This window comes from Lactuca virosa, chromosome 2, assembly GCF_052849685.1.
Source record: "Lactuca virosa cultivar CGN04683 chromosome 2, Lactuca_virosa_CGN04683_v6, whole genome shotgun sequence".
NCBI lineage: Eukaryota > Viridiplantae > Streptophyta > Magnoliopsida > Asterales > Asteraceae > Lactuca > Lactuca virosa.
In genome coordinates, this window is record NC_136427.1 from 307,672,261 (window position 1) to 307,684,938 (window position 12,678).

Below are 12,678 nucleotides of genomic sequence, written 5' to 3' on the forward strand. Positions count from 1 at the left end.
ACTGCCTTGTGACTCCCTTAATGACGTGATTCAGAAGCTCCAACCCCCAACCATGTTTGCAAACATGGTTGGCCATCAAAAATGGCTTATAAAAGCCCTAAATCTCCCCCAAAGGGATCTAACAAATGAAAGAGCAAGTTTACAGCTTTTTACGTGCAATGAACTGCAGAAGGTGCACAAACTCGGGTTCCCTTGGTCTTTACTTGATTCCTCAAGCTTTTCTCCTTATTTCTTAAGACCACAAGCACCAAAATCCACCAACAAGGCTTAGAGTGCTTCAATAACGGCTAGGGTTTCAATGAGAGGTGTTATGGGAGCATAAGGGACGTTATGGCCAACATAACATTGTTTAAATAGGGTGCAAACCCTCGGATTAGGGTTTTTGTCCGGACAGGGTCTACTCGTCGAGTCTGAGACCTAACTCGTCGAGTCCATTGCTTAAATCCTACGTCCCATCCCGCTTCTACTCGGCGAGTTGGTCCTTCAACTCGCCGAGTCCAAGGCCAAAAATGCAAAATACTTAGATAAGGATAAAAGAAATATGTACCAAGAACCAAGTGCTACATGTTGGCTCATGTGCACCTGGCCCAAACCACCAAAAACCCATGCTTGTCCTTTTGTGGCTTCTTGAGTATCGACCGCTACCTATGGGCGTACGTACGTAACATGTTTCCTAATTAGCCAGCATGGTCATGTATCACTCAAATAATATGTTTCGACTTCTTTTTAAGCATGCAACTCGTTAGCATTTTGATCACATCAATTCAAACGATATAGTAGTCTCTGCCTTGCGTAGAATCAAAATCTATTAACATGTACTACAAACTTGATCCTCCCCCTCGAACCCAAACTAGTGAAACCGTGGTCTTATCATCTTCGGGTTTAGAGAAAGTCGATTACTTTGATGGGGTGATCACCTACTTGAACAAAATGCTCATGGAAGAAGATGATCTAACCAATAAGCCTTGCATGTTCATCGAAAGCTTGGCTCTCCAAACTACCGAAAGATCATTTTATGATGTTCTAGTGTATAATCCTCCAGAAACCGAGCCATTAGAGATTTATGATGTTGCAGTTCTTTGTGACGATTTAAACCATCTATCTATACAGTACAAGTCACGTTCGAGTTCTTTGCCTGGGTTGATCACCGATGGTAAGCCGGTGAAAAAACGAAGAAAAAAGGCGTTGGAACCGGTGGATCCGACAGAACTATTAATGCAATGTGCGGAAGCAATGGTTAATTGGGATACAATAGAAACTGTTCAAATCCTATAGATGATATGGAAAGACTCCTCTCCTCTCGGGAATTCCTCAAAGAGAATGGCGCATTACTTTGCAAACATCATCGAGGCACGCTTATGTGGCACAGGGCCAAAAATATATCGAGCTTTCTCGTCCACATCAGCTGCCCGAATCTTGAAGTCTTACAAGGCATACATCACGGCATGCCCGTTCCATAGGATGTCAAACATATTTGCAAACAAGTCAATCGCAAAGCTAGCAAACACTACAAATAAGCTACACATCATTGACTTCTACCCATCATTGACTTTGGTATCTTGTACGGGTTTCAATGGCCTTGTATTATACAGGGTCTCTCTTTGAGACCCGGTGGGCCTCCTAAGTTACGTATCACAGGAATTGATCTGCCACAACCTGGTCTTCAACCCGCTGCACGGGTCAAAGAAACAGGCTGTTGGTTAATCAAATACACCAAGAGATTCAATGTCCCTTTTGAGTACCGCTCGATTGCTAAATCCTGGGAAAATGTTAAAATTAGTGAATAGTGTGTACCGAATGAGGAACGTGCTCGATGAGACAGTGGTGGAGAATCGATCGAGAGACTCGGTGCTTAAATTTATCCAGAAGTTAAAACCGGATATGTTTGTACATGGTGTCCTAAATGGGACATATAATGCAACATACTTTCATACGAGGTTTTGACAAGCGGTTTTACACTTCACGACGCTTTTTGACATGTTTGAGGCGACTGCAGAGCATGATGATGAGGATCGGAAGTTGTTTGAGCGAGATGTTTTTGGGAGGGATATAATGAATGTGGGGGCGTGTAAGTGTTAGGTAATATTGATGGGTTATGGGTTGCAAATGAGTTGCAGGTCAGCAAGTAATCCACGGGTCAGTAGTCATGGAATGGATCACAGTTGAATAGTCCATGTTGGACTAAGTCTGCAAAAAGTGGGTGTTACCAAGTCTTGTTTTTGACCATGTATTATGGAGAATAAGAAGGAAGTACAGTTGGGAAATAGTTGCATGTTTATTCTCTTTTCTTTTGTTTAGATTACGTGGTGTAGCAGCTTAATTGTAGTCTATAAATAGGGTAAATAGTTTTCATTAAATGTGTAATCAGTGTTCATTTTGAAAGTAATATAGCAGTGAGAACAATTACTTAGAGCAATATATGAGAGTCGTTGTCAGTATGTATGTTCTGGGGTCGTTTGCAGCAGGGATAAAAGAAGGCTCATTACCAACAATTGGTTTCAGAGCACCAGGCTCATACTTGGTCTGTAGCAGAAAGAAGAATGACCGCTGCACAGCAGCAAATCAGAAAGATGAAAGAAAAATGAAGAAAGAAGAAAGGCAGAAAGAAGAAAGAAGAAAGAAAGAAAGAAAGAAAGAAAGAAAGAAAGAAAGAAAGAAGAAAGAAGAAAGAAAGAAGAAAGAAGAAAGAAAGAATGAAAGAATGAAAGCAAGAAAGCAAGTAGCAAGTCTGATCAAGTTTGGTGATCAGAAGAAAGAAGCAGCAGAATTTTCTATAAGAATAATTGCAAGTGTAACAAGCAAGAAGGGTTGTCACATAGTCTGTAGCAAGTAGCAGGCAAGACAATCATAGCAAGAAGAGAGTTTCAGGTTTGTAGCAAGTAGCAAAAAAGAATCAAGAGGCATGAGACTGCAAGAAGGAGTAAGATTATAGCATGAAAATCAAGAAGTCTGAGCAAGATAGAAGAACTGTGTGTTCTTAACGCAAGAAGCAAGAACTAGATAGCAAGAAGCAAGAAGATCCGAAGAGGCAAGAGCAAGATCAAGAAACGAGTTGTTTCTTTTGGAACTCGAAGTATAAGAAGGTTGTTTGGCATGAACTGTGGTGTTCTTCATCCTGGATTCAAATTCGGAATGATGTTGGTGGCGGCAGAAGGCAAGTAAATGGTGCAAGATTTGGGCTTGGAAGATCCAATTCTGAACATCATAGTGACTTTGGTAACAGTAGTTCAAGTGGTCAAAAGGGAAGAAGAAGCATGAGTTTTCAAGACTACAAACTCAAACACGAGGATGGCATCATGGATAAGATCCATGGTAATCAGAATGTTGGAAGGTAATAGAGAATCAAAACCGAGCAAAGGGCATAAAGAGTACAAAATCAGAGAGCAGCCAAGAGAAGATTCAAAGTATGATTATTGGGTTTATGAAAGCAAGAAGAAACGATTTTGCTATGATGAAGAAACATATCAAGATCATCAAGATTACGGGGGTGAATGTTAGGTAATCTTGATGGGTTATGGGTCACAAATGAGTTACGGGTCAGCAAGTAATCCACGGGCCAGTAGTCATGGAATGGATCACATTTGAATAGTCCATGTCGGACTAAGTCTTCAGAAAGTGGCTATTACCAAGTCTTGTTTTTTACCGTGTATTATGGAGAATAAGAAGGAAGTACAGTTGGGAAATAGTTGCATGTTGATTCTCTTTTCTTTTGTATAGATTACGTGGCATGTAGTGTAGCAGCTTAATTGTAGTCTATAAATAGGGTAGATAGTTTTCATTAAATGTGTAATCAGTTTTCCTTTTGAAAGTAATATAGAAGCGAGAACAATTACTTAGAGCAATATATGAGAGTCGTTGTCAGCATGTATGTTCTGGGGTCGTTTGCAGCAGGGATAAAAGAAGGCTGATTACCAATAGTAAGGGGAAAGAGTCGGGTGGAGAGGCCGGAAATGTATCGGAAATGGGAAATGAGGAACTTGAAAGTCGGGTTTGTGCAGCTGGAATTGGACTCAGATATCGTTAATGAAGTAAGGGCAAAAGTTAAGAAACAATATCATAAAGATTTTGTTGTCCATGAAGATAATAATTGGATGTTGCAAGGTTGGAAGGGCCGAGTTCTTTATGCACTCTCCTTATGGAAGCCCAGGAATCATTCTTAGATCGTTGATCATAAAAATCAATTCCAAACAATGTAAATAGGAGTTGTATTTTTTTTTCTAACGAAATGCATTAGTAAAACTTTAGATAAAATGTGTAAAAGAATTAAATTTCTTAAGATATATATATATATATATATATATATATATATATATATATATATATATATATATATATATATATATATATATATATATATATATATATATATGGTTAGGTTCATGTGAGACGACATAATTTTGTGAGACTGTGAGACGCAATCCTAGCCACTAGATAAAAAAAACATTTTTAAAATGCAAAATAATTAAAAAATTTCGAAATTTTTTCTTTTAAATATTATTTTTGGAATATCTATTTTCTAATATATATATATATATATATATATATATATATATATATATATATATATATATATATATATATAAGAAAATACCAAAAAAAATAAAATTAAATAAAATTAAATACAGTTGTTTTAATATTCTAATATAATATTAGAATATTCTACATATCTGACAAATCTAGTAGAATACTCTAACATTCTAAAAACCACATTAGAATATTTACAGTGGAATATTCTATTAGAATATTTCACGTATTTTTCAAAAAAAACGGTAATTTTTTTTATTTTTTTAGGTAAATAAAGTTCCAAAAATAATAATTAAAAATTAGCATGGTCTCAAATGAACCTGAACATATATATATATGGGAAAAGTGAATTTACCCTTAAGGGTATATAAGCTTAGATACTCAAACCTACCATAATACGTCGTTTTATTTGATATATTCATTATAATGTTCTTAAACTTCAATCCCTAACTTGATTTATTTTTAAGATTTTCAAAATTTCATTATTATTTTCTTGTTACATCAAATCTTTTTGCCGAACACCTAATAGACTATATATATTATAGTTGAAAATGAAAATTATGTAAGAGGAAGATAAATATGAAATTTATAAAAATCTTGGAAGTAAATCAGGTTAGAAGTTTTATTATAAGAATATTAGACAATTACAATGTATATATATGATACAAAACGTCGTACTATGATGAGTTTGGGTATCTAAGCTTATATACACTTAAGGATATATTCACTTTTCCCTATATATATATATATATATATATATATATATATATATATATATATATATATATATATATATATATATATATATATATATATATAAGCTAGCATTTTCCATGAACCTCATGCATTTGAAACCCCCATAAAAATTTGCAAGCACCTCATGCATTTGAAACCTCCAATTTTAATGAATATCACTCAAAAGTCTCTTAATAATGATTAACAATTCAAAGGTTTTATAACTTATATAATATATTTAATAAACAATTAATGGATAATCTACTATAAAAAAAAGGTAAATCTTTTTTAGTAGACACACAAATACAAATCACATACAAAATTCACAAAGAAAACAAGTTTAAAGTTTTTTGTGTTGGTTTGAGGGCTTTGAACAAATTTTCGAGCCATTTTATTATGTTGACGTTTTTAATTTGTTAGTTTGTTATATACAAATTCTTTTTTGTATTTTCTTGATTTAAGTATTCTTTTAAGAATATCATTGTATGTTGTGGTTAAGATTTTAATGTAAATTAGATCAGATTCATGTTATCGATCATATGTTATGGAAGATGATATATATAATATTTAATTAACTACTGTATACATGTTTGTATGTTCTTGTTGCTTTAAAAAAATAATTAATTAAAAATCATGGATATGTCATATTATCCATATTATCCATGTAAGCCTTTTTTAAAATGCAATTTGTCTATCTTATCACTTTATATTTTAGTACATGTTTAACATTTTAATTATAACAATAAGTGTTTTTTGAAAGTTTCTTTTGCTTATTAATTATTAGTGTATCATGATATAATTTGTTGTATCTTATGTCCTTAGGTTGTATTTTCCTCATTCTTGAGGTACCTTTTTTGTACATTTCTTCTCTATATATGTAATCATTACCCACCTCTTGGGGTATCATGTTAATTAAATTGAGACATTGTATCAGAGCACAAACATCTCTGACTTCTCTCATCCCCCTCGATCCCTCTCTCTTCCCTCTGTCTAATCGCTTTCTCTCCTACCTTCTCCATCTAATTTTTTTTCGGCGATCCCATGTCTTCCTCGGCAGCAGATGCCACTCTTCCCATGAACACCCTTCTCCACATGATTACTATCAAGCTCACTTCCTCTAATTACCTACTATGGAAGAATCAAATGCTTCCCCTGTTCTCCTACTGGGTTGTCATTCATGTCGTCAGATGGGCCTGCTTTCCCGATCATTGATTCTCACCCTTACACTGCTCCTCATCTTGAGCCCACCTCGATTATTGAGTCGGTTGACCCTCTTGCACTGACGGTCGATCCACCTTCTCCCGTGACCACCTCTCACCCCATGGTGACTCATTCTAAGTCAGGCATCTTCAAACCGAAACATAGGGCGGATATTGTTCATACCTCGCGTCATACTCTCTTTGCTGCTCTATTTGCTTCTCGTGATCCTAAGGGTTTCAAATCCGCCATTAAAAGCGCACATTGGTTAGATGCTATGCAACAAGAGATTAGTGCACTTTCTAATAATCACACATGGTCACTTGTGCCTCGCCCAAAAAATCATAACGTGGTTGGTTCTAAATGGCTTTTTCGCACTAAATATTATTCTGATGGGTCCATTGAGTGCTACAAAGCTCGTCTGGTAGCTCAAGGGTTCAGTCAAATATCGGGGCTTGACTACTCTCAAACGTTTAGTCCGGTTGTTAAAGCCTCTACCATTCGTGTTGTTCTATCTTTGGCTGTCATTAATAATTGGAGACTTCATCAACTTGATGTAAACAATGCTTTTATCCACGGGCACTTGACTGAACGGGTTTTCATGGAGCAACCTCCAGGGTTTGCTGACTCTCGATTTCCTGATCATGTTTGTCTCCTCAACAAAGCTATTTATTGCCTCAAACAGGCTCCGCGTGCATGGTTTCAACACCTCAGCAATTTCTTACTTCAGAATGGCTTCACATGCAGTCGGACTGATCCATCCTTGTTTGTATTCTCGCGTGATTCATGTCTTATGTATCTATTAGTGTATGTTGATGATCTCATCTTAACCGGTAACCAAGAGCATGTTCTTGCATCCTTCACTTCTCGGTTGCATAGCGAATTTGCCATCAAAGACCTTGGTGATTTGAACTAATTTCTTGGACTTGAAGTTACTAGGTCCAATGATGGGTTGTTTCTAAGTCAATCAAAGTATGCTCATGACATCCTTCAACGAGCTGATCTTCTTGACGCTAAGCCTATCCACACTCCTTTAGCATCTAATGTGGTGCTTTAGCACTCATGGTGATCCATTCGAAGACTCGAATCTCTATCGGTCTCTTGTAGGAGCTCTTCAATACTTGACTATTACTCGGCGTGATATCTCCTATGCTGTGAACCAAGTGAGCCAGTTTCTACACTGCCCCACTACTACTCACTACCCGCATGTCAAACGTATTTTTCGGTACATTAAAGGGACATTGTATTTTGGTCTAACGTTCTCAAAGCCGTTGCATACCTCCGTCTTGGGGTACTCTGATGCTGATTGGGCTCGATGTCTGGAGACCCGAAGATCCACCTATGGTTACTCCATTTTTCTTGGTGGTAACCTAGTTTCTTGGAGTGCTAAGAAGCAACCAACAGTTTCTCGGTCCAGCTGTGAATCTGAGTACCGTGCCATGCATAACACCGCTGCTAAGATCATTTGGATTACTCATCTATTGCGTGAGTTACATGCTTTACCAATTGGTCTCCCTACTTTGTTGTGTGATAATCAAAGTGCTCTCTTCCTCACTCAGAATCTGGTGGCGCACAAAAGGGCCAAACATATTGACTTGGACTATCATTTCATTCGAGAACTTGTCTCCTTGGGAAAACCGTGCACTCGATTTGTTCCGACCAAGCTTCAGGTGGCTGATATTTTCACTAAAAGCCTTTCATGGCCGCAGTTTGAATTTCTACGCTCCAAGTTACGTCTCGGCCCGCCACCCTTTCGCTTCAGGGGGTGTATTAGTGTATCATGATATAATTTGTTGTATCTTATGTCCTTAGGTTGTATTTTCCTCATTCTTGAGGTACCTTTTTTGTACATTTCTTCTCAATATATGTAATCGTTACCCGCCTTTTGGGGTATCGTGTTAATTAAATTGAGACATTAATAATAACAAGTGGTTTTAAAATTAATACGCAATAATTATAAATAATAAAATCAAATTACATGAATATGTCATATTATCTATACAAGTCTCTTTTGAAATGTAAATGTATATCTTATCACTTTATTATTTAGTGTATGTTTCACATTTTAATAATAATATTAAGTGTTTCTTAAAAGTCTTCTTTAACTTATTATTAATAATAAGTGGTTTAAAACTAATGAATAACAATTTTAAATGATAATAACATCAAATTATAAATTACATTTAGCTATAAATAAATTGTATTTTAAATGAATATCATTATTGAAATTAGAAAATGATCGCATAAGTAAAAATATAATTAATCAATAATAATAATTGTTAAAAATAATACTAAATAGATAATTATATTTAATTATTAATGAGAAATGTGGGTTGATATCAATGAATACTATTGTTAAAAATAATAGAGATTATATATATATATATATATATATATATATATATATATATATATATATATATATATATATATTAGTGTAAAAATATTATCTCAAAGTTAATGTCAATAACATAACCATTATAAACATATATTTTTCGATATTTTAACAATATATTTTTAATCTTCGTTGCGCAACGCGTGAGAATTCGTCTAGTATATATATTGTAAGAATTCCAGATTTTCAATTCAACTAATTGGGCAAGGCAATATAAGGGACTCTCCATGTACAACACCTTTTGCACCATTTATATCCTTCCGACTTATATGCAACGCCAAGGAGAAGAGTGAGGATTTTATTTGCATTCATAATTACTTAAATGTTACTGTTACAGAATACAAAGTTGCACAAACTTTATAGACCATTTTGCCCATGCATTATTGTCATTTTAGTCGGCTTAATGGACCATTTCTTGATAGCAAAGGTACATAGTGTTACAACCCGAAATTTCAACCAATGTAATGACTTAAAGTCAAGTATTGTAGCTTATATTTTGTAATAGTGGGTTTATATCGTCCAAATTAAATTGTTCCGGAATCTTAATTGGATAGTATTGAGTGGTAAATATCATTTCAAGGTTTTCAAAAATATAAAGATCGCTAAAATTCGAGTTATAACAAGGAATTTATGACCAATCGAAGTTTCGCAACAAAACCAGTAAAAATACTGTTAAGTGTAAAACACGAAATCCCAATAAAATACTTTTTAGCCTTAGGTAAATTAGAGTCGTAGAAAACATTAAACTGTGAGCATACATAAAAAGAACATCCAAATCTGACTTCGTATGAGGAAGTTATGATTTTTCTAAGTTTCGGAGTGGCAGTAGATAGCTAAAAACTCGAAATAATGATCGAGTGATTTGTGGCCAGCACAACCTAAACGAGAATCGAAGATCTCGTCAATAGTAGCACAACGGTAAAAAGTCTGACGAAAACGGGCATCAGATGAAGAAGTTATGGATTTTTAACGGACTTTTCGTGTCCCGGCCTATTAAAAATATATAATTAAAAATAAAATCAAAACTAGCCGACGTAGTATAAATGAAAGTTGTAGACTACAGTCTCACCTACGCGTGGATATAAAGAACGCGAAAAACAGCGCTCGTATGCAAAAGTTACACAATTTAGAAGTTTGGAAATTCAATTACGCCCCGCATACCAGAGGATAGGAGCCCCGTCCCATCGGCCAACAGGCTCTCCCATCGGACAGAAGCCCTCCCATCCGAAGTGCATATGCAGTGACGTCCGCTACGCCCCACGTAACCCCGTACGCCCAGCGTACCGAGGCGGTTCAGCCACTATAAAAGGGGTGTGAGTGTTCCAGGCAAATTTGCTCATTTCTTCTCTTTCTCGTGCTTTTGCTCTGAGTTTAACCCCTCGAAGCCATCACAACATCCCGGTTTTCATATCCAAGTTCGGAAGCAAGTTGTACGTTCCCGAGATTCTTGAGATTCCCGAGATTCCCGAGAAATCAGTTTTCTCCAGTCGAAGTTCTGCTCGATTTCTGTCTCACTTTCTTCAAACTACCAGGTGAGTTCATACCCCTACAAACACACTTTAAATACATTTTAAATGCTTTTTAAATACTTTTAGGGGGAATACAAGTAAACACCCTGTTATTATCATGTGAAAACATCTATCTTTTGTTATGCATTTCATACTGTTGTTTTTAACTATCATGTAATGTAGTTATGATGAAAAACACTTCACCAATACTTCTTTACCCTCTTGGGTTACAATGCATTTTATAAATAAGAAAATATGTTTATGTCTAAGTATACATTCATCATATCAAGGATAAACTTTCATTCAAGAGATTTTCATAGTATTACTCGTGATCTTATTTGTTAGCAACTATGTGATGTCGTAGGGCTTTGTTTGTACCAAACGAAAGTCCCCATCTATAATCAGAGTCTCCTGGAGGGAGAGCGCGAATTTGTGTATAGATCTATACGGGGCTGACGACCCCGCACCCTGACTGCTAGCTACAGTCCATCATTGGGGTGACAAAAGTCGACATTGGTACTCCGTTTAGCATGGTTATAGAAACTCACAACGCGGAAACAATAACTCATGAATAAAGTAATGCTCCTATCAAATACCTTCGTTCTTAAGCATGGCATATTTGCTTATTGGTTATAGTCTTGGTTATTTAAGACTGCAACTCACTTATAGGAAAATATAGGATTTTCCTAGTACAAATACATTCATTCTATACAATTACGGTTTTACAACATCATTCTTAAGAAAATATCGGATTTTCTGAAATCAAACGCGGACTTTTCAAATGGCATACAATCATTCAAATGAACTTCTTGTGAACTCACCAACTTAAATGTTGACACTTTTTCTTTGAAATAACTTGTATTCTCAGTGAATCATTAAACAGGGTTAGCAACTGCTTTTGAAGACTTACACCCAGGCGTTAGTTTAATCTTTTGAACATCATAATGTAATTGATTTCTTTTGCAAACATGTAATACTACAATCATGTAAACTTTTCAATTATGTATATGATGGTTGTGCGTACTTTCTTTACTATTCATTTGTTATGATACTTGACATGATGTCCTCCGCCCCCGAATGTTTCTGTCGTTCTAGTTTGGGGGTATGACAGATTGGTATCAGAGCATTGTTTATAGTGAACTAAGTATGTCAATCCATTTATGACATACAACTATAAATGCAACTGGGCAAAAACACTCTGATTTAGAGCAATACTTTTCAAAATGAGATTTTTCTTTTATAAAAGTATTCATGCATACAACATAGAGAAGTGTCATAATAAAACAATATAGAAGTATTATAGATGAGTTGTGCACTACAAGTATGCCTTGGGACATGTGATCGGGACTGGGATCAATATAGCCTGATTAACTATATTTGTCCGAGAGCCGATTAACGTATGTCGAGGGATAGTTGCAGTGAACAACAAGTCTAAAACTTTCCAAACTCATAAACTTAAGAATCAAACATATCATTCAAAATACTATAGGATTATTTGGTAAGTGCAATAGTTTAACCTACATGCTTAGATTCACATGTTTTAAATTTTTAGACAGTTCTCATATCTCTATTCTCGTATAGACACGATGGCAGGGTTCCACCTACCCGGAGACCCCTACTACACTAATCAAGGTAATGGAGGATGGGTGGAGGATGACCCCGAAGAGGATGAGGAACCCATGGAAGAGGAAGGCTCTGGGACAGACTCAGAACCAGAGGTAATCAACCCACCAGCCGTCCAACCTCCCGTTGTTAGGAGAGAATTTAAGGGACAAACTCTCGTCTGGGGAAGTCACCTTCACCACTGGAGTTAGCAGCAAGGATTGCGCCCTCCCTACGGCATGTGTCGGGACTTCTACAACATCAGTGGTGGAAGTTCAGCCGACTAAGCACTCCCAGTCATTGTGGGCAAGCTAGCTAACCAGTCCTACCAATCAGGGGTCCAAGCGAACCGGATTCGCGAAGTCAACGTGGAGGTACAAGGTAACGCTGCCGACATCTGTAGCCTGGACAGGTTCCAAGAAAATCCCCAATTGCACACCGAGACACTCCAAGACCAACTAATTACAGCCCTCTCTGAGATAAGGTAAATGAGGGAGCAGCAAGCCACCTTTGATAGGTGTCTTATGGGGGCAAAAGCAATCAGACGCGGAGTCAAGCTCCAAGCGCAAACCAGAATTTTCCTAAGATCTCGGCTAAAAGTCTTACTTTTCTTTAACTTTTGTAATCGGAGACCTTTAGAAAGGTCGAATTTTCCTAACTTCGGAATGTAACCAAGCATATGTTTAATATATAATGAAGTATTTCTTTTGTGTTAAT

The 12,678-nt window shown here is 36.2% G+C and overlaps 1 pseudogene; it reads left to right on the forward strand.

Annotated features, from left to right (window-relative positions):
• The first annotated feature begins 813 nt into the window (after positions 1–813).
• LOC145158760 (scarecrow-like protein 30 pseudogene) lies at positions 814–4,170 on the forward strand (annotated as a pseudogene).
• Positions 4,171–12,678: the final 8,508 nt, after the last annotated feature.